Consider the following 26,332-nt stretch of genomic DNA (forward strand, 5'->3'; position numbering starts at 1 on the left):
ATGAGACTCAGCTAAATGGAAATTGTTTGAATGGGCGTGTGCGCGCGCGAGTGTGTTGGTGAAAACGATTTCAAGATGAAATGGTCATTGAAAGGTCATTGGGGATACAACTAGACGATTACTGTGAACCTGTGAATGTAGAAAGATCCGAGGTATATAATAGCATCTTTGTCATCGGGGAAACGACTCTGTCACGCTATACAAAGTGATTTGGAAGACGAAATCTTTATATACACCGCTGTCTCGCAAACCCCTAGAGGCTATTTGCAAATAATATACGAATGATATCAGAAAATACAGTGCGCTATGTGTTTGCCAGTCCTTTTATCCTATAATCTGACAGCCACGTATGTATGTAGAGTAATTAAATTATTTTCGTGTCGACCATTACACAATGCAGTACAGCATACAGACATAATTATCATTCAATCTTCCAGCAACGTGGGTGACATGCATGTTTACAATGACGCCAAGCTTTAAGCTTTTTCAAAAGCATCTACCGAAAATTGAAGATAAAAGTGACCATGTATCATGATCCTACAAAAGTTACCGGCGTTGTTTTTCAGTACAGGCCCGAATATAATGTGCCCCGTCTCCACAAAAGCCTGTTAAAGTCTGTTTTCTGACTTTCAATGTCAACATTTCCTGACTCTAATCTTTATTAAAACTGCTACTGATATTTGATAACGATAATGAAATCTAATGATAATTACTAATAATATGCAAGTTGTCTCACTTCATATCGAAAGCGCATCACAGAAACATTAAGAAAGCTGGCCTCTGCATGGAGCTTAGAAATATCTAATTACAAAGTTTGAAAGTGTTAACAGTTGAGATACCGAACCTTTGCTGAAGTGTTTGTAGATACACTCTACATAGTTTTGGAGCTAGCTTCCTCCCATGGGTAGATCACAAGTAACATGTGCATAACGAGTTGGCCATGTTTCATGCAGGTTGATTTGTCAATACTTTCTCAGAGTAAACTGTGGATTTTAAAGGAAACCAAAGCCCAAATAATGATTTGGATTGTATGAAATCAGCCTTCCAGTAGAACACATCAGTGAAAGTTTGAGGAAAATCAGACATCTGATTAAACAGTTATGCATTAGGCTTGTGTCGTCATGGCTGGAAAAGGAGACTACTACACTTCATGACATCATTATGGAGAACAATAAAGGAAATATAAAGAAAATTCCACATTTTCTAGCATAATAAAGGAGCACTTGACTTATTTTTCTCCCAGAAAGCAGGGGGATAACATTACCCTAAATATAGTGTCAGAGACAAGTCGATGGAATGTATATTTTTCATGGCAAATGAAAATTTGTGGAATTATCCATAGATTTTTTTTTTATACTGTTGTCCTAAGACCATGAATTGTAGTACATGTAGTCTCCTTATCCAGTGTTGACAGCACTGAAACTTTGAAAATTCACAAGTTTTGAATTGATTCTCTGTTTTTCCTCTCAAACTTTCATTGATGTGTTCTAGTAATGCTTTTTTCACTCAATCCACATTTACATTTGGGTTTGGGTTTTCTTTAAATCCCAGTTTAGTCCTAAATTTTTGTACATGTGTTCCTTTTAAAAAAGAGTTTACTGTTGTGTTTGGATTGGAGGTCTCTCATTAAATGTGTCTGCTGAGATCTGTCCAGAAGAGAAAGTTGCTCTATATACCTACACCAGTAAAGTATTAACAGGTCAAACAATTGACACATTTTAGAGATGTCTAATATCAGAAATTCACATATCACAATAAGCCTCTTATAATATTCATTATGGCCCAGTGACTTAAGTTAGTGAAAATAAATTTGATAGATGTTTCTTTATATTCATTTCAAGCTGTTGGTATCTTTGTCTTGAGAGAGGGGGTACCAGCATTACATTGTATTTCCTTTTGATATCTTGATTTGGGTTAAAACAGGCTTTTATTGGCTTATTTTTCTCAAGGATGTGTAGTTGATGATTCAAACTATTCATACATCAGAGACATCAACATGTCTAGGAAGCGGAGCTCTTTTTGCTATTTGTCACAATACTCCAAAACCCCACGGGTATGATGGCTTCATTTCAAAGTGGATGAATTGAGATGGTAATAAGAATAAAGAATGTAACTAAGAGTGTGATTGTATTTTCATAGTTCAATCCATGTTCCATCTCTAATGCTGTAACAGTAAGTTCCAACATGCACTTTAGACACACTAAATATGCTAAAACACACTTAAATAGACACGGTTGTTGTTCTGTAAAGGCATAGACAAAAACTTTATTCATTAGAATGTAATGAAGGCAACCAGGCATGACTGATAGTAACAATAGTGTAAAAGCACACAGAACATTTCATACACATAGGAAATTACTGACAAAGGTACTTTAAAGTACTTGCAACTTCTCTTGTAGGCCATATTCAAATCAGAATTACGATGTCAGTGGAATGAGATATATAAAATTCTTTGAAATTATGTCTTGAATAACAGTATGCAGGAAGTTGGACTTGCCTTAATTAAAAGTACCTTTATTATGAACTCTCCATATGAAAGTGAAAGTGTACAAAATTCAATATAAGTGATCAAGTGATTAAGAATTTTTCATTTTATTTCAGATTATAAATCTGCTTTAGTTCCACTTACGTGCTACTTGGTGTTCCATCTACTTTCAGCAACATGAGTTAATATCAGCACAAACACATTTAAAATTAATGTCAAAATGAAATAAAATATGTTACACTTATTAGTACCATTTCCACAGTGAGAACAGAAAGACCACTTAACCCTTTTTTTCCTTAAACTGCCGGTGGCCACCCTCCCCCCCCCAAAAAAAAAAGCTGAATCATCAGTTGTTGCTCTTTTGCGCACTCGTGTGTGTGTGTGTGTGTGTGTGTGTGTGTGTGTGTGTGTGTGTGGGATGCAGTGTGTAAAACTGTGAGTGTTTTTTTTTTTGCTTGGTTAGTATCATCTCTTTCTCACTATCAATCTGCAATGTAATCTCCATGGTTACAAAAATAAAAACAAATCTGTGATATTAATTGTTTCTTTCAATGTGTAAAGGTCGAAATGGTAAAAACTTTGATATGCTATGGTGTTACGTAAGCAGGAACTGAAAACAAAATACATTGTATCATCTCATACTTGAAAGCCTCTATTGGTTATTCAGGTCAGGATTTGACTCACGTTTTCATCATGCAAATGCCAAATCATAATGGATCAGAAGTGCATGTCCACACAAGGTTACAGTTGACTCTAGTACATAGGATAAAATCAAATTCATGTGCCATGGTTTCATGTCTATCAGACCCCCCCCCCCAAAAAAAAACAAACAAACAAACAAACAAACAAACAAACAAACAAAATAGGATGAAAAGTTGTGGAATTTTGAGGTCTTACATACTTTCATAAATTAGTGGTATTGGCCACAACCACACACACAAAGATTGATAATAATAATTAGCAATAACATTATACAAATCATGTTCTTGGTTGATTAGTAGCAACAATCCCTTCTCCCACTTAAAGCCATTGTTGCTAGGTTACAAGGCTACATAACAAGAACTACATATTCTTATTGATTTCATGTGAAAAATGGATATTAAGTAAAGATTTATGTTCAGCTTGGTGGGAGACTCTTAAGGTGATAGCATCATCACTTCCTCCAATACGCATCTGTAGTTGGGACGAATATCGCTGTTGAGCATGATATGTCATTGCATGCAACTTTATAATCATGTTGGCTCATACTCATGTAGAGTGCACTCAAACAGAAGTTCATTAGATTTCCTTGATTTCATTATTTCATTTCTTTTTTTTACATCAAATTTTTAAAAAACTGTTTACTTTCTATCAAATTATCATGTTTGTAAGAGCAATGCAATAATGACGTTAAAGGGGCAATAAGTTGACAGTGAAATATGGACTGAACACCTCACTTTCTTTTATTTCATAAGTTTGTGTGGTTATCAATGGGAGAGTTTTTAGATAATGGCATTGTCAACTCACCTTATCTGAATAGAGGTATTGATGAATAGCATTAAGATATCCTTAGTTCATGTCAGATTCTGATAAAATTTTTACCATACTGTTTATTTCACTATACTCTAGTTACTACAATAACCTGAAGATGGAATGGGATTTCACCTTAAAGTAAACCATAGAATGGCTGCCACATTTGTCGGATGCAAAGTAATGAAAAATGTGTCATCTTAGTTATCTGCACTTACAAGGAAGCTACATGCTTTATATGAATGTTTTACTCCAAAAAAAATTGAGGCCATCTTTATCCTGGCCATGAGTGATAAGAGTGGTGTGTGATGATGCATGGGCAGACAAAGCTAGAAACTTGCTGATATGCATTAATGGTGAAAAAAGGGAAGAATTTTGAAACTCTGTAAAGGAAGGAACAAAAACAATTTAACCTCCCCGCTGGGGAATTAATCTTTAACCATCTCTGGATGTTGACTACCTCTGGGTGACTAATCTGGAAGACTCCACCGGATGCTGTAACTCCATCATCGCAACGCCGCATCCCAGACGATTTCCCCAGCTTCCATCAACCCTCTTGGGGAATCTTCTACCCAAGATGGGGGCAGGAGAAAAAAGCAGAGTGAGAACTTCCCCTCCAGCGGCACGGTTGATGGTCTTGGGCAGATGCTGGGGTTTCATCTTTCCCTGGCCGACGCGCCTCTTGGTATCTCTGGGATCTAGGATAGGAAGAGAGAAGAGGAGAGACAAGATTGAGATGGGGTGGCGAGATGATGATTTGGTGAGATTACGGAGAGCATTAATTGGTTGTCATGGTGATTGGATGATGGCTTTTGATGACTGGTGGTGCTTCGGTGGTGGTGGTGATGGTCGTTGGTTACGGGAAGGTGACAGATGAGGAGAGAAAATGGTTTGTGGGTGATGGAGGAGTGATGTAGAATATGCCTGGTCTGATAACGAGACAGCTGATGAGGGGCAGGAGTGGAGATGATGACAGGGAGAAGTGTGGGATGATGGATAGTTAGAAAAATTTGAAAAGTTTTGAAAAAGAAGATGGAGAGATCCAATAAGATAAAGCATTTCAAGTGCAATAGAGAGGAAGATAGCCCTATAGATGAGTGACCTGCTACATATACATAATCAATATAGAAAGAGATATGTGTCGAAATATAAAATGAAATTCAATATTTAAACTCTGAGAAAATTTAGTCTCAAAATGAACACTTTCAAGGAATCTCATCTTAAAGAAAATCTGGAAGAAAGAGCATGTAAACTTGGATCAGCTGTAGATCAAATGAAAGAGATAATGGCAAATATGCCTCAGCTCCTTTGTAAGAGATGCTGATAAGATGAATATCCTAGAGATTGCAGGAATGGTGCCACTGGCATTTTACTCTTTTGTGGGGCAAGTGTGAATTGGAGATTGAATATGAAGTACATGTTTAACTGTGGCATGGCAAATACATTTACATTTAAAAACTAGAGAATATCTGGGAAAAATACCCTAAAGGACAAGTTCATCTTATTATACATGTGGATTGAGTGAATACAACAATATTTGTAGAAAACATAAGTGAAAGTTTGAGACAAATTATACAATCTAATCTTAAGTTATGAATTTTTGAAGTTTCAATGACACCGACCTGGATGAGAAAACTACTACAGCTTGTGATGTCACATGCATAAAACAATGTAAATAAAATAGAAAGAAAATTCAACATATTTCCACTTTTCTTACATAATAAAAGAGCACTTGACTTCCCTCTTTCAGAAGGCAGGGGGAATGATATCACCCTTATCAAATATTAGAAACAAGTCAAGGGAATGTGTACTTTAAAAAACAAAATGGAATTTTGTAGAATTCTCTTTATATTTTCTTTATTTTGCTCTACACATCTCTCAGAGTAGTCATAAAGACGACTATGCAACTTCTCCTGGAGACTAGCCTGGTCTACATGGAGTCACAAGAGAATAAACCATGCTCAACTTTTTTCAGAGACCTTTTCCAGTCTCCAGCTGGTCTAGGAGACTTTTCCATGTCTCCGTGACATCTCCTTAGTCGTGACCTGGTCACAGAGACTAATTTTGTATGCAATGTCTCCAAGATGTCTCTGTGACCTTGCAGAGACCCATTGGTGAGCTACCAGAGACGTAACGTAACGGAGACGTCTCCATAAAGCCGTCTCAAAGATGTCGCAGCAACGTCCCTAGGACTTCCAGGCCAATAAGTTGTCACCTTATTTGGAGATGTTTTTACTTTCAAGTATCAATCAATACAAAAAAATCTTACTATTCTTCCCCCCTGAGAGCATTTATACAAGAGCATTGAGCAGAGGTATGTAGAATACAATGACTCAGTGCTGAATGACTACATTGACAAAATGATGCAGAGTTTAGATTGCAATGACAATGTGTCAACACTTTTGCCAAGAGTTAATGCAAATTAACAGGTTGGCAGTGTCACAGTAATGGATAGCTGAGAGTAATAACAAGAAGACGACACTGCAGCCGCGAAATGAAATACATTTCATTAACCCTGTCCATTGATGCGATTTCACAAGATCTTCAGTAGTCCGAATCATCAATCATTTGCTTTTCTCCTCTGATTTCACACTTTTACAATATCCAGGGATGCCCAGGGCTAGAATATTGATTTTTTTGTCACTCTCTCTTACCTTATTTTTTTCCTCCTAAAATTTTTGAAGAAGCAGCCACAAAATGCGCACCATTCTCCAATTTCCAGGAAATTATCTCTCACTCTCCAAGCCCAACACCTCTTCCTCACAGCTTCCATCACATTGCTCCTTCACCAGCGGGGACAGTGAGGTGACCGTAGGGTGTTCACACAAACTTGGTATTCCCAGCTAAGGTGGTGTGAGGGGGAATTAGGGGATAATAATGGCTAATTGCAGCAATGACGTATTCAACTACCTGAGGTTAACACTGAACCGTCATGTGCCATGTGCTTGAGTGTGTGTGTACACGTGTGTGTGTGTGTGTGTTTTGTTGTTGTTTTCTAGCCCAACTGTGAAGAATTGTCATGATATTATGGGTACCGTATAAATGACAATCATAATTACATTGCATTTCTGAGGATGTGCTCTCCATTTTAAGAGGATATGAAAACAAAAGGAGAAGATAGCAGTTGATAGCTGTCAATTTCTGTATTACAAAGCTGTTGCATGAAGTGCAGTCAAGTTTTATCTTTTTCATTTTCATCTTTATAGGTTCGTAAGACAAAACATAGTTCTCACAATGACTCAAACTTCCACCATTTGGAATTTGCTCACAATACATCAAAAGGGTCTACCAAGAAACTTGTCTGGCTGATGTGATTTGCCAGGATGATGAGTTATTTTGGAGTATTTTGAACTCAGAAGTGTGAAATAATTTCAATTGTAGTACAGAACTCTTATTTCCGAAGAGCCCTCCCCATTCAGTAGAGGGTATGTAGAATGTCGATGATTGATCATGCCCTAGCAATTATATTTCCTAACTAGCCGCTTTCGATTCACACTTGGTGGAGGATTGACTGATACTGTTATGGCCCGATTTGTCAAATATCGATAACTGATTTTAAAACATTATGCAGATATATATCGATGCAGATTTTGATTCATCCAGGTACTATGCTAAAAGTGTGTAAATTAAATCTGTTCGACTGGACTTACTTGTGAAAATCAAAAAGAGAACAGTTATGCAAGCAACCACGATTGCATGGGTTCTCAAACTGCAATGTCAGCCTACCATTTTCATTAATATATCACATCTTCATCATTACCCAACTGAAATTGCATTATGCAAGTGTTATTTCACAGATGTCTGATGCATATGTGTCCATTTTAGAACAGAAATCAACAGTTTCTGCAGACATATGAAAATTATGTTTTACTTTTACTGTGTTTTTGTTAAATATTGCATGGTTTTGTCAAGTGATATGATACATTTAGAGAGTCAAGACAGAGTTTGCCATGTATATCCACTCTTCTTCTTGTCTTCATGCATTCCAGTCATGCAATTGTGATGGTAAAGACACTTGGGAATATTTCAAGTATTCATAGCAATCAACTCTGACATCTCATCTCATGGCTGAGGACCCTTACTACCTTTGTTCTATTCCTGCTCTGCATCATTTTTTACTTTAATCTCAAGGTGCCACTCTCATGACCTGGGAATCTATCATTTTGTAACAACCGAGGTATTGACTTGGTTGAATATTTGGAGGCCTAAGATCACTTACAACAGATAACTCCATGCAAAATATTTCCTGATAGACAAACAGGTTGAGAAGGATGCTTCAGTATTGTCTTAACAATGGCATCAGTCAGGTGTACAACACAAATTTGCATGATCAATAGGCATTAATAATGACTGCATGCTGACTGCATGTAAACACCGACAATCATGGCACTCTGCCACTTGGCATTATACACTAATGTGGCACACCATCAAATGAGTGTAGACACGAATGTGGCACATATGGGGTTAAAGGTTGTCTGCATGGTCTTTGACATAATATAACTTTGCACAAGAAACTTCTCACTCTGACAAGTTGATACAGCAAAGTCTCTTAGTTTCTTCAGTACATCTTTTCCCACCTAATGGTTGCAACATTCCACTACTCATGTCCTGAATCTGTCTTATGAGGGCGCTGCATGAGTCAGAATCAATATGTAACAATTCTATAAAGAAAACTGCACAGTCTCGAGTGGACACCATATTATTTTCACAGTTAAGTTTTAAAATTCAAATTTTTAACAATGCTTCCTTCTTCATGTGTTCAATTACACTACTAAAAAGAAAAAGAATCTCTGAATTTAAGTCCAGAAGTCAGGATGGAAAAGTTATAGCAAAACTGAGAAACTTGAAATTCATTCTGGCAAAATGTTTGAAACTCTTATTCTTCATATATTATATTTAAATAACATTTGTAATACATAAAAGACAAACTGATAAACAACTGAATATGTATTAGCTTTAGATTACGCTCGGATGCAACATATAAGAAATAAGATGGTGCCCCTATATGATCGGTGCATCAAGTAGCTCTCTACGTCGTGAATTGAGCAGACGTAAAAATAGCCCAGAACGCGTAGTGAAAAACTCAGACAACGCAAGCTGTAAATAAATTGACTTGACGTGCGTTTTGCGCATGCTCAGAATGTGGTTTTTTCCCTCTGAATGTCCCCGTCGCGAAAATCTAAAGCTCCCTATTGTGAACTAATGGAGAACTCATGCTCTGTCAGTGTGAACATGAGAGAGTGGTGTGAACGCACCACCTGTCAGCTTTTCATGCTTCTGTCTTCATCCATCCCTCTGCATCACATGATTAGCAGCCAGGGCAGGATGTGAGGGAAGTCCCATGGGGGACGGGGGGCAAAGCGGCCGAGTTTTGGTGGCACGAGAGTGGGTCGTGAGGACTCGTGCCACCACGCTCCACTCCCGTCTGTCCCTACCCCCTTGGAAATCGGACTCCTGAACAAATCTCGGTAAGTGGAGTCAACTTGATGCATGTACGCCATCCGAGTGAACAATATCGCGTGACAAATTACATGCATATTTCATTCTGTGGCATTTTCCCCTACTTGTTTTATAACTACAGGGGGGGGGCAACCCAGTGAGCTATGATTCAAAAGAGCCCTTGCATTTTTTTTTCTTCTGGCATTCAGCTCTTCTTCTTTTTTTTCATTTGTCAAAGTCTATCAATTGTGGATGGGGTGAAAATTGATATCCACCTTACCAAATAATCATGTGATTGCACAACTTGCAGAGCTTCATCAGTGACACCCTTATGTTTTAATAAAAAGAGATGTCTTAACTCTGGGCAACCATCAAATACATCTGCATCACTAATGAATTACTATATCACCAATGCATAATTTGTAAACAAATGACTCATGGAAAATTGACATTTTCATATTCTACAATACAGAATTGTGGTTATACAAGTTTTATATCATCTTTGACAGCATTTTGGTTGTCAATCAAAGGGAATGGAATATAACAGGCAATAAGTAAGAAGAGTACGCATACCAAAGCATGATCATTCAGGTAGATATGATAGTGTAGCATGAACTAGATCTAGACAAACATGCTCAACTGTTTTAAAAACCAAAAAATGATCACAAAATCCAGTCAAACAGGCTAAGATATTTGAATACAAAAAGATTGCCAACTCTGTCCCCTATTCTCCCCATGGGGGAAATCAAATTGAAAGCAGGAAATCTAAAGAACATTACAACAGTACCAAAGTGCAAGCTGTACTCACTCCATCTCAACATTACAAAGAAGTGCTGAAAAATGTTTAAGCCCATGAGGGGAATAGGGAATTTGAAATATTGGAAGGAAATGTGACTCACAAAAAAAAAAGGTCGACCTGATAACAGAAATATATCTGGTGTGTACTTTGATGGGGGAACTGTTTTTCTGATGTCTCTTACCAAGACAAGTGAAAGGAAAGTGGGTGGTAGTTAGGTGGAGAGGCTGTCATTCAAAAACATTTGAGAGATATTACAATACAGGAGGAGAGAGGAAACTCCATCTCATTTCATTCTGGCTAAGTTTATTGGGAACAGATGTGTTCCTGGAGGACCGCTGAATTTGTTTGAATTTGCAAATTTATGAGGGCAATAAAAGCTGCTTAGAAAACCATTCTTTGGAAGAGACAATGCAAATTTTAAACTTGTAATGCCACCATCTGACAAATTCTCCACTGTAATAGATGGAGTTAAGAGTTTAGTGCAACTTCCTTAACATACCAATTTACTTTATGTTACTTTACTTCACTTGTACCTAACACCGCAAACAAAATGTTTCAAACACAGTCTGCATGAAAAGTCACTCCTTCACATCTTCTATCCTGTGTTTTCTTCCTGAAAACAAAGATTACCTATACACTCACAGGCTGCAAGCTTCTGATTTCTCACAAATCTAAGCTGGGCACTCTATTGCAGCTTACAACATAGGCTTAACTTGAATAAAATGATGGGAAAATTCATGGTGGCTGACCCGAATGACACTGGTAGTGGCATGCCAGCTTAGATTGATGGTGGTCAAAAGAAACAGAAAGCCTTTGCTTTTCTCTTTTTTTTTCATCTCATCTCACATTGGAAGAAAGTCAGGGAGTCTGCCTCAGCTTACCTATGGAAGACATTTCTCCTCCTGCAGCACCCCTTAGATGCAGTTGGTGGTATCTATGTTGCCATGGACAACAGCATCCTGTTTCCTCACACTCTGCCCCAGCTGTCCTCATAGGATATTGCACTCTTGTTGTGGTTTTCCCCAAGAAGAGAGCACAGGCTTGAGTGTACTCCAGGTCACCCTGTTGACAAGACTCGTTACCACGGTGATAGATGATGCGGTGGAAAGGAAGCAATCACATTATATTGTGCCTCTGTGCAGTTCCTGCAGGTTGATTACAAGGGATGAAAACAATATTTGAAACTCTTGATATCAGCCAAGATATATTCTATCAATGATATGATAGCTTTTCCCCTGTCTTTGTTTCTAGTTATCAGCCTCCATAACCGACATTATCATGAAATGCATGTCCAAGATGAGCACAATAAATATCAGTAATATCTTCAAATTTACCCAATTATTCATCAATTTTATCAATGCAAAAACATATGCACATAAAGCGATAAATAAAGTCAAGAGCATCTAGAATAGATCAAATCAACAAAGAAAGTCAAAATTTATGAATCTGAGTCAGTCTCTTTATCCTGTTATAAAGACAAAAGCAAGATATAAAATAATGAATAAAAGAATCAAGTTCTAGGCAGTGGTCAGAAAATGGCAACATCAATTTGCCTCAAATCTAATGCAGAAATGATAAAATTGATTTCCTTGCTCAGAAATATGTATGCAGCTGATCTTTAGATTAGGACCGATGAGTACAATGCTAAATGAAATAGACAAGCTATGGCTGAGTGACAACTACCCGAAAGTATAGTATCTCTCTTTTAAAGGCACTCTAAAGTGAATTTGTCTCATCCAAGTAAGATGCACATATTCCTTCAATTTTTCACATTCTAATTACACATTACACAGAGTGATATACTATAAACTTGACTTTACTCATTGCTTTTTATCACTGTGTTCATTACTAGTAATTTCACCTCTATATAGTTTTACAAATTTGTTATGACAAAAGAATTCTCATTGACTGAAAAATGAATGCATTTCATCCTCTCAGTATATATAAAAAATGCCCAGTGAATGGATATGATATGTCAGTTTGAGGAGCTATTTTGTTCTGTGGGATGTCACTCCAAGAATCTTTAAAATAAATAGTGAAAGAGACAGAGATAAGCACAGAAGTCATAAAATGTTACCCTTTAAGATTCAATAGCTATTTGAAGAGTAAATTACAATTGAATAAAAATATACCAACAAGAAAAATAGTCTTTAACACTATCATGACTTGAAGAAACAAGTGCACAACAATACAAGCACACACACACAGACACCCACACACACATACACACACTCATACACACACACACACACACACACACACACACACACACTCACACACACACACACATACACACCAAAAAATGCATCTCAAAGGAGAGAAATCATGACCTCAATTGATAAAATAAAGATCCACGAGGAGGCAAAAAAAGGTTAACCCAAGATGAGAAAATTAGGTTAATAAAATATCTAATTTGGCATGACTCTTACACAAACTAACCTTCATAACAATCAACTAATTTTAAAGATTGCTAGTCTGATATATGAAATTAAGAGGTCCTCAGCCAAACATTTCTTGCAACACCCTAAACAAGTGCAACACTCCTCATGTGCTACCAACATTCACATCCACACATAGCAATTAAATTAAGGTTATACTGTATATCTGGCAATTGTACGATCAAAACTCACCCCCACCCCCCCCCCCCCACCCCATCCCCACACACACACACATACACACTTATGCACATGCTTCCTCCTTTCAATTGGAAAAATCCTTTGGGTCATTGTAAGTAATTGACAATCTATGAATAGACTGAAAAAAAAAATCAAGGATAACTATAACTAAAATGTTCTCTTTGATTCCTCCACCTGGCTGAGTCTCTCACCATTACTCAATTAAGCTTCTAGTGTAAGCAGCACGCATTTATTCACAATAAATTTCCCCTGTGATGCCCTTCAAAATTCCTGCCAGAAATGATACATATATGCCTGTTATCTGATATTGATTTCTTTCCCTTCACTCCTTTCCCCTCCCTTTCCTTCTATTCTCTGTTTCTTTCACAGTGTGTCCTCAGGAATGAATTATATCTCTCTGTCTTATTTAATTTTGTACGTAGTGGTAATCAGTTTATGTTTGATCAACAACCTACAGAGCGCTCGGGTCCAGTCGACCAATCAGAGCTCAGTAATTTGACACTTACAATAGGGCCACTTGATAACAGGTGTTGGCTTCCTGTCACCAACTAGAAGTTGTGAAGGAAACTAAAAGATATCACAGCAGCTTGGTGAATATTCTTTGGGACATCTTTTTAATTTTACATGCAAGTAGTTTGTTTTTATTATATCATTAGTTGTTTGAAATGCATTGTTTGTATCACTGATAACAAGTCTTTTTCATGTTCACTTCTTTTAAGCACTTTAAGCATTTCTGGTGAGATAGCACTAACTACATAATACTCACAACAAAATAATATTTTTGTTTTGCTTAACATCACTTACCCCCCCCCCCCCCCCCCCCCCCCCCCCAACTTGTGGTCCAAACATGAAAACATGCAAGCACTTGGCCAGGCTTTGTAAACATCAGACCAGCAGACAGCATGTTGCGTAGTAAAGTGGTGCAAACTTGTGAATTTTCTAAAGTGCCAATAGATAACTATTTTTGTTACAGTAAAAACAGGCAGAGAAACATGACAATATTTTTCAAATCAGAAAGGGTCATTTGAAGTGTTTTTGTACTCATGATAAAGATCTCTTGAACTTGAGATCATTTAATTCAAGTAACTGTTAGAGAAAAACATAATAGAGAAAGAGAACAGAGGATATTTCCTGTAAGGTTCTAAATGAGAAGCGGCTGGCATCAGTGAAAGAAAATGCAGACCTCAATCTTAGAAATACTTAAAATGATCCAAATTGCATAACAAGATAGCATTCAGCATTGCAATCAATATTTTCTACCTTTGCTTCCAGAATTATCTAATTAAATGTACCTTCACCCCCAAACCCTAGCAGATACACTCACTACATACATGAGAAATAAGATTGCCTGCAGGGGTCAGATGGGGAATTGTCCACCTGATATTTGTAATATGCTTCTGCTTGAGCTGCAAAAATAATAGCAATCACGAAATTGCCGCCAAATCTGGAGAAAAGCACTCAATGCGGGTGCCACACCTCGGCGACCAATAAGGCAGCCCACCGCGAAAAACACTCTGCACTGTTTTGATTGTAAATAAAGCTTGCTGAGTTCTCCCAGATGAAGAACCCCTCCCCCTGATCCTTATTTTCCCCTCTTTCCTCCCAAACCAATCCCCCCATCCATTAGCAACACATGTTTACATTTGTCGTCTTGCAAATTCATGCTCTCCATCTCTTCCCCCCCCCCCACCTCCTTCTACCATTCATAAGCATTCTTCTTCTCTATATTTTTGAGAAATGATAATGACTGAGAATTGGATCGTCCAGCCCGGTAGCAGAGAGGGTAATTGGCCCTCAAGATAGTGCATGGTTTCGTCTTACAGGGCTCCTTTGCCCACTCGGCCGATAACAGTCCCCCTTGGGGAAAGCTCCCCCAAGGATTCTGCTGGGTGACAGTATCACAGCCCCACCCCCCTCTCCCCACCTTACTGCAGGGCATCGCGGCATGCAAGTGATGCGTTGTGTTTGATGCGGGTCCCTAGCGACCAACGATGACTCAAGTCATTATCGTGCTGTCAGCAAGAAAAAAAACTGAGAAGCTTCACTGGCTAGCTTATGACGAGCCAAGCTATTTATAGACCTACGGCATCCCCACGATTTTTAGGTGTAGAACCATGTGAACAATGTATGTACTGATGGGTGTTTACACCATTATGAATTGAGGTAAAATTGAGTACAAATGTCTTTTTCCAGAATTCAATCAAATGAACCTGATATTTTCTCGCCCCCTGGGTGATTAGTAGGTTGGCAAAAGACCATTTTATATCACTGCGCTAAATTTGGAGCCAGAAACTTTCCAAGAATAGAACCCCTGCTTCAGAATAAAAAGGTGCATACATGTGACACCATTCCTTGTTTTCTGGATGGAACAGACTGTTTTCCCTTTATATTTACATGAGTGTCATTATTACTATTTTTTACATGTTTGAGACATATACTACTTTGAAAAGTACACACAAGACTTTTTTTTTCATACTAGGATTATATGCTATCTATGGTATATAGTAAGTTACTGATACCTACAGATGTAAATGGGATAGGGTAGGCGATCATATCTTTTGGACAAATATACTAATCATTAGTTTAAAAACCTGCATAACATTTCTTTATACAACGTATTTATTGCTGACTTCTCTTTACACTTTGTTTTTCTATTTACCATTGTTTTACTCTACTATGCATAGTTGAATGTGCAATTAAATGTACTCTGCTTGCTGGTATTTGTAGACCCTACATTTGTATATAGGAGTTGTCATTAGTGAATACACTATGGAAACAACTTTTTTGGTTTCACGTCATACTTAATACCATGTTAATATACACAGGATGGACAGCAAAAGAAAGTACCCACTTCTGTCAAAGGCTGCACACAATTCACCATCTAGAAATAAAACATTTGTGTACACAGATATGCTGCAATATCCATTAGTAATCACATACCCAATAGCAAGTGTTAATCTTTATAACAAAGAAAAAAATGACATGCACAGCATCTTGGTCACTGAATCAAAAGTCACAAAATGTAACAGAATGAGCCTTACTAGCCTTACAAGACGTGGCATAATTTTCCTGATGGAAGCTTACTTACACCAGAGTAAAGTAATGTCCAGTCTGCAGAGCTAACTGATTTTATTCTGAGAATTAGCATAATCAGGAGGGATAGCATCCCTTAATACAGAATACACTCATTAACATCATTTTGACAAAACAGGTGTTCACTTTGACGTATTGGTTGTTTAAAAATGTTATCCATTCAGTGGCCTTTTTTTTGCATGGTGGAAAGTGCTGTTGTGTGGGACTTTTGATTCAATGACCAAGAATAGATGCTGTGCATGTCAAGTTCTTCTTTGTTATGAAGACATTCACTTGCTTATGTGCATGTGATAAGTAAGGGGCATTGTAGCACACCTGTGTACAAAAAATTGTATATTTCTAGGGGGTGAATTTTTGTGTGCGACCTTTGACAGAAGTGGGTACTTTCTTTTGCTGTCCAGTGTATTTTCGGCTTCACATAGTCTAATCAATGTCATGCTTTAGTGCATTTTGCATGAAAGAGACAAAAAGTAGAAAAATGGAAAAAAAATTGTTAAGATTCTGTAGGCAATTCTGTTTGTTGTTGGGTTTTTTTCAGAGAAATTCATTGTAAGCTACATCAGTGAAGCTAACTTAAGTGTTCAAAGAAACAAGCCTTTTTTTTTTCAATGAGAACCTAAAGGCAAAAGTATTGGACAATGTTATCAAGTAAAACAGACATGGGACTACTTCTCTGTATACCTAATGGAGCTACCACAACCTTCTAACATGCTGGTACCACTGTTTGTTCTGGTCCCAATGTATCCTCTTTGAGAAAATGCCTATCACCCTATCAGCTCCGAGGAATCAAAGTGCCCTGGGATAAATCTATGGAAATTTTTGGCAGTGGGTCAAAAGAATCTCCAATTCAGACGCTCTGTGGTTACTTAGCAATATTAACAGGTCCTATCACCCAAATGAGTGTTTACCATGACCTCATAGTCCCATACATGCAATAATTTTACGGTCTGTCTGCGTCATACTCCAGGACACACCGCTTGCTCATTACTCACTCTTGCTCACAGTGTCGAATTACCAGACAGGGCAGGCCTATTGGTGATGATGGCAGACGGTTTCGTAATTAACTCAGGAGTGACGATGATATCATCTTCAATTTCTAGGACGGCAGGAGAACTGGGAAAATGATACCACCACAAGAATGCGAGATAAATCTTATGAAGAAGAATAATTGTTTGAGTCATATATTATCATGATTTATTGATGATGGAATTAGAAGTGAAAGGGGAGTCAAGCGCAGGCAGGTAGAGTACTATTCTGAATTTGTGAAAGACATATCACTATGTCATTGACATTGATCACATCATACATGATTGAATCAATGGGCTGTGAATGACATTGCGAAGAAATTGATATGGAAAGAAAAATTCTTAATCTGATAGAAAAGAAGTAAAAATAAAGACACGAAAACTGAGCATCATAACACTGACATATTCAAGTAAGCATACATTCTTAGATCACTTGCCCACTAAAAAAAGACAAAATACAATGTTTGTCAATTATACAGAATGATGATAGGATGGTAAATTATATCACAAGCAGAGAGATACAGATACAGCAAAGGAAAGACCTGGCACCAGGAGGAGGGGCAGGTCACTTGCTGTTCAGACTTATGGTGTAATGAATATTTCTGTCTAGGAAATAGAGAAAAGGAAAAATTGGACACAAACAGACAAAGGGGCCTTAAAGAATTATGGCATATTAAACAACAAAAGGTGATAGCACGATTGATGAGTTAACGATATAGATATGATTCTGTAGAAATTGTTAGGTAAAGAGATGGATAGATAGAAGATAAATATCAATTAAAAACTCATAAAGCATCATAGAGAAAAGAAACAAGGATGGGGAGGAGGTAGTGTTAGGTAGGAGGTAGGAAAGAGAACATTAGGGGTTCAAAGAACTTGAAATAATCTTTAATAAATGAGTTAATCTTGAGTCATCTTTATAGGACTAAAAAAAAAAGCAAACTCAAAGCTGCAGACAAATACTTAAATATGCAAGGAGAGACCATTTTCTTTGCAAACAAAGCTCTGAGTGAATCTTTTAAGGCGAGTAAATGTGGAAAAGCGATTTGTAATCTGATGTCTAACATGTATAGCTAAGGAAATAACAAAAATTGTTAGGATGTTAATTGCCAGCATTTTCTGCTGATATTCATTCACACAAATACAAGTCCTTTGAAAGAAATCAAAGAAATATCGATAAGGGAAGAGAGGCAGAGAGAGCCAGACAAAGAAAAATGAGAGAAAAGGGGGGGGGGGGTAGAGAGGTGAGTCAATTTGTTTAGGGATGCCCACAAAAAATAAGGAGAGTTTGGTGGGGGAAGAAATGTGTCACTGATTTGTAATCCTTGGAGGCAGCTGTGTGACGCATGGGGCAAATATTTTGAAAAGATACAGGTGAAGAGCTCACATTGCGTCACCCTGGATATCACGATTACACTGTCCAAGCAGAAGTGGTGATTCTATGTCTGAAAAGCGGAGATGAGTGTACTTACACCATAAGTCTGAACAGCAAGTGACCTGCCCCTCCTCCACTCCTCCTGGTGCCAGGATGTCACTCTTCAGTGATGGCAAAGGCCTCCCCAGTACATCCCTGGAAGCTAGGAAAAGAAAACCAGTATGAAGGAAACAATAATACTCTTTACTCTGCAAAGTTTTTTTTTCTGTTCCTACACACACAGAAAATCATTTAATCTTGTAGGACTGAAAGGATTAGCAGGTGCTTGATTAAGAACACAAGCAAATTAAAGGACAAGTTCACCCTCATAGACATGTGGGTTGAGTGAATGCAGCAATATTAGTAGAACACAACAGTGAGAGTTTGAGCAAAATCGGGAAATCCGTTAAAAGTTATGATTTTTTTAAGTTTCTGCTCAGTCACGGCTGGATGAAAAGACTACTATAGCTTGTGATGTCACATGAGTACAATGATATAAAGAAAGAATAAAGAAAATTAAACATATTTCTATTTTTCTCCCATAACAAAAGAACACTCGACTTCTCTCTTTCAGAAGGCAGGGGGAATAATATTACCCTTAACATACATCAGTAGCAAGTCGAAGAACTGTGCACTTTATAAAAAAATTAAAGTTTTGTGAAATTCTCTTTTTATTTTCCTTATATAGTTGTACGCATGTGACATCATATACTGTAGTAGTCTTCTCTTCCAGCAGTGACTGAGCAGATGCTTAAAATATTCGTAACTTTTGAACGGATTGTCCAATTTTCCTCAAACTTTCACTGATGTATTCTACTAATATTGCTGCATTCTCTCAATCCTTATGTAGATGAAGGTGGACTTGTCCTTTAACTTCCAAGAATAATGGTATTCTTGGGTTAATTTTTTTGTGTAACATAAACATGAACTCATAAGAAAACAGAGCTCAGAACAAGTACAGCTGCTACAGAATAAAACATCACAAAGATTTGAGCATAGAGTGGTTCAACAGCTTGCATGCTCTCTCTCTCTAACATGTTTGCTCATCACTTTCACCTGCATGTAACCATTTGTTTTACAGATATTTACATGTACCTTCAACAAAGTGACCTAGGTTTTGCATTCTTTATTCAAAGAAGAATGCACATGTAAACATACACACACACACATGAATATATACACACCATACAAACATATATATATATGTATTTGATATAATTATATATGTTTAATGTATCTATAGCCCTTGTGATTAATTTTCCCCCTCGGTACCATTCTGTAAAATCAAATATACACATTTAATAAAAGTATATAACACATTTCAAAGAGGAATTTGATGCAATACGAGTCTCACATACTGCAAGAATACTTGTTTGCCAGCAAAAAGAGGGAAGAATAAAAGGAAAGTGTTGGTCTGGAACACATCTAGACATTAATTGTCATCTTGTACGTTCACTGCACTCTAATGTCTTCTTTTCTTTCTCTCTCTCTCTCTCTCTCCCTGACCCAACCCATCAATCTAGTGCTGCGTGAGTAGCGGAGCAAACTACTGCTTGCACAAGCTGCCACACCGCACATAAACCTGATCCATAGGCAGACTCACTTAGTACAGAAGAAAAAAAAATAATCATTGGACTTTATCAGAGAAAATAGTGCAGTAACCATGGAAACCACACATCTGCAGGAATATCAATTCCCTTGCTTTGACTTTTTTTCTCTCTGCTTGCAGGGTCATTTCACTTGCAGCTTTTCAGATGGGATATTGCTTAGCGTCGGAAGATAAGAAAACAATTTGAATAAGTGGAAAAGGCAGCATGCATATGCTACATGCGTGTGATTGTGTGTGATTCTATAAGCTTTAAATATGATTGTGACATGGTACAAAACTGTAAATAAAAGGATCTAAATATAATCAGCTGGAAAGCAATATTGATAGAAAGACTGTCATTTCTTCTGCCTCTCTGAAAATAACATTCACTCGTGATTCATGAGATATGAAAAAAAAAAAGTACCGGCTAAATAGTTTTTCAAAAGGTGTCAAGGGGTGTAATTCCTTATTCCTCAATGTACAAACATACACGTGTACATTATTACTACCAAAAGGATGAGAATTGATCTATAGCAATTGTGTTGAATACAAAAGAAACCCCAATATTTTTTGTTATATTAACTGCAGAGATATAATCAGTTTCTAATGCACTACATGATACCTGTCATGAAAGGAACTGATATACATCACAAAACATGTCAATAAAGGTTCCATAGGTGATACATCTCATAAGTCAATTTAGTCTCCTATTGGTTTGATAGCCGACAGTGTATCATATCACACACACACACACACACACACAAAATCACACACAGAATGTTGTAACAAATCAAAATGTTAAACCTGCCCTTTAGAGCTTGAAATTGATGGTCAGCTAATTAATCTTTTTCAACATGACTATCTCAATAACAATCATTGGAGAACATAGCACAGAAATGCTGAACAGCACTAAGTAGTCCAAATCAATCAAATTAACTCTTCTTGACATGGACGGTGAATTGAAATTTGTGCCATGATTTCATGCTGGAAGTCAACTCAGTTCAGGACATGCACTCACCATCAGTAGGTGGACAATGACCAACTGGCAATTGTGTGCTGTGCTTCTATCACACACTACTCATTACTGCACGGATCAATTAATTAGTGCAGGTAGCTGCAAATTTGACAAAGTAGCCCATTCAAAGTATTTGATTTCCCACGCTAATTACATTCCAAATTAGTGTCCCAGGAATGATTTTCCTTTTTCTCTCAGGAACCAAATCCCCCTTTGGCGTGCGAGTGTCCAAAGAGAGAGGATGCATCATTAATTGTGTAAATTGTCCGCACTTAAAGGGCTAATAAATTGGCGGGGGAGCATGTGCTCATCCTAGTAGGAGCATTTAGCCATCATTTGCTAATCAATGGAGTGCAAGTTCAGAATGGCAAGCAGCTATTCACTGGGGTCCAACAAGATTTATATCATATCATATTTTGATTAAGTGCTCATCCAGTGAGTAAGAATGCAATAATCACCTTCCTACGGTCTGTGAAGTATGCAGACTATACATAGATTTACAGTACATGGTTTCGGCATGTTTTTTTTTTTCTTGATCATCGCCTAATGAGCTGATGCATATACCTGCTGATGTTGTCTATGAAGCTTCTGTTTGGGGGGGGGGGGGGAATGGTAGCAGGCGACTTTATTTCCTCATTCAACAGGAAACACCTGTCATTGATATATGCTCACATTTTAAAGATATTTTCTAATTGACAATATATGGAATGATTCATCATGACCAGATCTTTAAAAGGATGGTATAGTTTTGGTTGAGATGGGGATTCAGGTTTTATTTCTTTTTTTTTTGTGAGATAATAAGAAAGCACTTATATGAAATATCAATGAGACTTCAATATTCTAGAAGGAATCAAGAGTATATTTGATGAAAATTGGTTTTTGAGTAGCTGAGAGTCCAAAAAGAAAGTATAACAAAATGGTCCTAATAAAAGATGGGTCCCACGTTTTATCAGCTGGATATCTCAGCCATTTCAAAACCAATTTTCCTCAATTAACTTTCAATTCCTGTAAGAATTGTGTGCTTCCATTTATTCCAGATTTGACAGCCTAAGCATGATGTTAGGGATTTGATTCTATGGTTGGGATTATGGGTTCAAATATGGTATGCTTTCACTGATGAAGAAATCACATTCTATTTTTCTTTCTAAGATAAACTGATATTCTTGTAAAACCAACTGTTATCTAGATGTACATGCTGAATTTGGAGAATTCATCAGCCAGAGTGCGGTAAGCAACTTCTGGAAAAAAGATGCATCCCTTCCTCCACATGATGACTAAGCACATTTCAGTATTCAAAAGTTCCAATGTACTACAAACAGAAACAAAAAGACGCATAGCTGCAATAGCAGAGTCTAATAAAATTGACTCATTAGAATGATAATGCAAAATAACCTAATAGAAGGAAAGGCACCACTTTGCACTGACAAATGAAATGATAATTATTGATACACCTGTAGACTGTTCATATTGTAATATGTCAAGACCACAGTTGAACCTCCATTAATCTGAATTTCATTTCATTTCATTTATTTCCACATCCTGTTATTCCAACAACCTATCTTAGTAGATTACAGCACGTCGTTATTCTCAGCGAGGAAACCCTTTGATGAACACATGCTTGCAAAAAAAACAACAACAAACAAACATTGGAGCTCAAAAAGAGATGCTATGATTGAACATATGAACTCAACGATAGCACCACTTGTCCGACCAGAATCAATCATCACGGCGCCGCCAACAAGCCGCCTACACCTCACGATTAGCTTCCAATCAGTGCACTGGACTAAGTCTTTCACCATTGCATCTTTGAGCAGCTCAATATTGATTGCTCATCTCATGATGTCAAGATGTGATTCACACTTTCCTATGCTACTCATTCTACCCTGATTCCCTACAGGATGAATGTTGAGATTTGATTTTTGTATGACTACACTAGTGTGAGCTTTTTTTTTTCTGCAAATACACCTTCTTCAATTTGTATGTTTTCCTATACTATATTGTTTTCTCATTATTACCATATTCTCCCAAAAATATAATGAAAACCCTTTCCCTCGCGGAAAATAAACATTACCTCATTCTTCACATAAACATTGATAAAATCCATGCCTCCAAGGAATGTACCTCTTATTCACTCCAATGATGTTTTTTTTTTCTTCCCATTCAGTTTTTAATATCCTCTCTGAATCCCATTGGGATAAAGCATCTGCATCTTGCCATTAATGTACTTATTTGGATTCTTCTAATGTATTGATTAAGCTTTACAGTTACTGAATTTCCACAACTTGTTTCATTCATGAAAGATACCACTGTCATTCATTCTAACAGGAAATGAAATCAAACATAAAAAGACAATGTAAGTCAATCAGGCTCTAAAGAGAAAAACCTGCTATTAACCATCTTATATATATTTCTTTTTTTATCATTCTTTCTTTGTAATCTCCTTCCAATTTGTCCCATCTTTTATATCCAAGTATTTAGTATGAGTGCATAACTTAATGATTCTGTTCATGAAATTTGCCCACACCTGAGGAGTTTTCATTCCTTCATTTTCTAAAGCTATCTCTTCCTGCTTCTTTCACTGTATTCTTATGTGTTCTTTCAAACCTCATCTTCCAAGATGTTCACAAAGTTCTCAAAAATTCTCTTTTCAAAGATGTTCTTCCCAGCTGTCTTCAGGTAGTGCTTGTTACATATCTATGTAGAATGTATCGACTACAGTATTACTTGTGAATATGAAGATTTTCCTGGGCTATTTGTATTTTATTTTTGATGGAATTACAAATTTGTGCAAGATTCTCATTTACTGCATGAACTGAAATTTTTGTGGATTGCCTTTGGACTGCCAAAAATAGCAATGTGCAAATATAAAAACATGCGAAAACAACACACAAAAATATCATTTAAACAAAAATCAAGTCGTGCCAGAGCTAGATTGCATACAACCAGCACTAGTAACTACAGTAGACCTAGCACACTGTTTGGACAATTTACGAAGCGATATCTGGGGCAAAAAAACAATCTAATACACAGTACTTGGAACGCAGAAACACTACTTCTTTATGTATTGGGAATCACTGAGTAAAAACATTCAGTACTGGTATTATCGCTTGTTACTTATTCTTATTCACTTTGTGAAAGGAGAAGTAATGATTACTAGACCCTCATATCAGCAAAATGACCGAATAAGTAGTACTGGCCAAAACACCTGTTTGCAAAACTTTCTAAGCTTGTGCATGCAGTAAATGTTAATTGTTGTGTATGAATGCATTGCTTGATGGCGTTCATCAGTGATCATGCTTGTACTTATGAAATCATTACCTGTGGTCTTCTGTCTGCTGTGCTGGAAACAAAGTTATGAAAACATGTCTGAGTATATCATTTCATGCTCTGTATCTTTTGCTGGCATATCTGGTGTACTTGTGTCTGTTAACTACATTCTCATCCTCTCCCCCTCCACCATTTCAGCAGACAACCTCCCCCAACCTTTTTCAGCAGGGTGCAGGTAACCATCTCCTAATATCGGTTCGCCTTCCCCTGTCTGCCTCACCCTCTGTTTCCTCTTCCCCTTTCTCCGCACCCCTTCCTCTCCAACACTTGCAGGCTTAGCCTCCCAATCCTGATCACCGCCGCCAAAACAAAGCTGAGGATGAACCTGCCTCATCTTCTCCCATCCCTCTTTCTCTCACTCTGGAGCGGGACGGGACTCAAGATTTTAATAACGTCTGACCGATTTGTCATCATGCTACGCTCATCCACACTGCCCTGGGAGACAGTATTTACATGGTTGGTCACTGTCCTTTTTTCTTGCGCCTGCGCTCTCCTCCTCCCTGTCATCTCAATGTCGGAGTCCCCCAATGACATCACATCTATTTATGGATGGATGCTGGATTCTGGGAGTTCCCCTTGATGATGTCAGTGTGAGTCACAAAGGTAGTGTGCTTAACGATACTGACGCAGGCGATGACCAAATATAGCAAGTGCTGAAGACAGGGGAACACTCTCTGAGACACCACTTAGTCTTCAACACAGACATTCATCTTTCAAAAGGTACAACACTAACTATGAAAAAAAAAACCCCAAAACTGATAGCTTATCATGAAAAACAAGCAAAAAAAAAAAAAAACCTTGTAGATTTTTTTCCAGAAAAGAATGATGTGCCATACATTTATATAATATTGGATGGCCTTGAGATTAATACAAGGAAATATTGGACGAGCTATGCACAAATATTGGACGAGTCGAAGACGAGTCCAATATTTTGCTTAGCGAGTCCAATATTTCCTTGTATTAATCGAAAATAGGACATTCAATATCATCATTATTATCCTACAGAGGATTTTAGCAAAGAATGTTTTCACTTTGGCCCACCCTTTCTGTCTCCGACTCCGAGTGCTGTTCCTACTGTGTAGTGATCCCGACATGGGGTATGGTACATGTACACTCTTCAGTGCAAGTTAATCCACTTCAGTCTCTGATAAAACAGTGATCTATGTATCCAAGGTAGCCGTCATGTTACTGCTAGACCGAGATCTAGCTAATTTAGACCAGAATTAGATGTATTTGTATCCGAGATCTGAGAAACAATTCACGTCACATCTACCGTAGATCGTGAAAGATCGAATTAGGCTACTACTACCACAACTAGTCCTACTGTGCTGTATATAACGTACTTGTACGTACATACATGTACAGTAACTGTAATATGCATATCGCGCATGCAAATGCAAGCGCAGCGGCGGCGGCCGGCTACATTATATTGCGCGCGGGCTATCTAGTTTAGCGCTGAGCATGCAGAGCTGCAGATCAATCGTCGCCTTGCGCCTGCATGCACAAAAAAATGCAACTTGTTTTCATCAAACCTAAATTTAACTTCCTGTTATGAAAGTGATATTTTGAAAAATTGTGTGAAAAACAATTTCAACTTATTGATATATGAAATTTGTTTGTATAAACACAGAATTTTAGAAGAAACGAGATATTCTAGTTAATTCGTGATTGACCAATCACAGACGTTTTTACTTCTTATTTCAGGTCATCTCGTATATATCTCAACCAATCACGGTGCAGTTTATAAAAACTTTGGGGAATCCCCCTCTTGCCCTCCAATATTTTAAATATTGGTCGCCTCAGCAAAAAATATTGGTCGAGTTCAACAAACTTTTTAAGTGGGTTGGAGGTTATGAGGTGCGTCGACAAAATAACACTTGTATTTGGGCTCTAAAAATCCTCTGTAAGGATAATAATGTACGATATCTGCCGCTAATAAGGAAGGCATCGATTCTGGTTGGTGTACATGACTTTCTGCATTAACCACCACTGATTCTGCAAC

The sequence above is a fragment of the Diadema antillarum genome, unplaced genomic scaffold, assembly GCF_040938485.1.
Source record: "Diadema antillarum isolate AM-2024a unplaced genomic scaffold, OU_Dant_1.0 seq00000383_RagTag, whole genome shotgun sequence".
Classification (NCBI taxonomy): Eukaryota; Metazoa; Echinodermata; class Echinoidea; order Diadematoida; family Diadematidae; genus Diadema; species Diadema antillarum.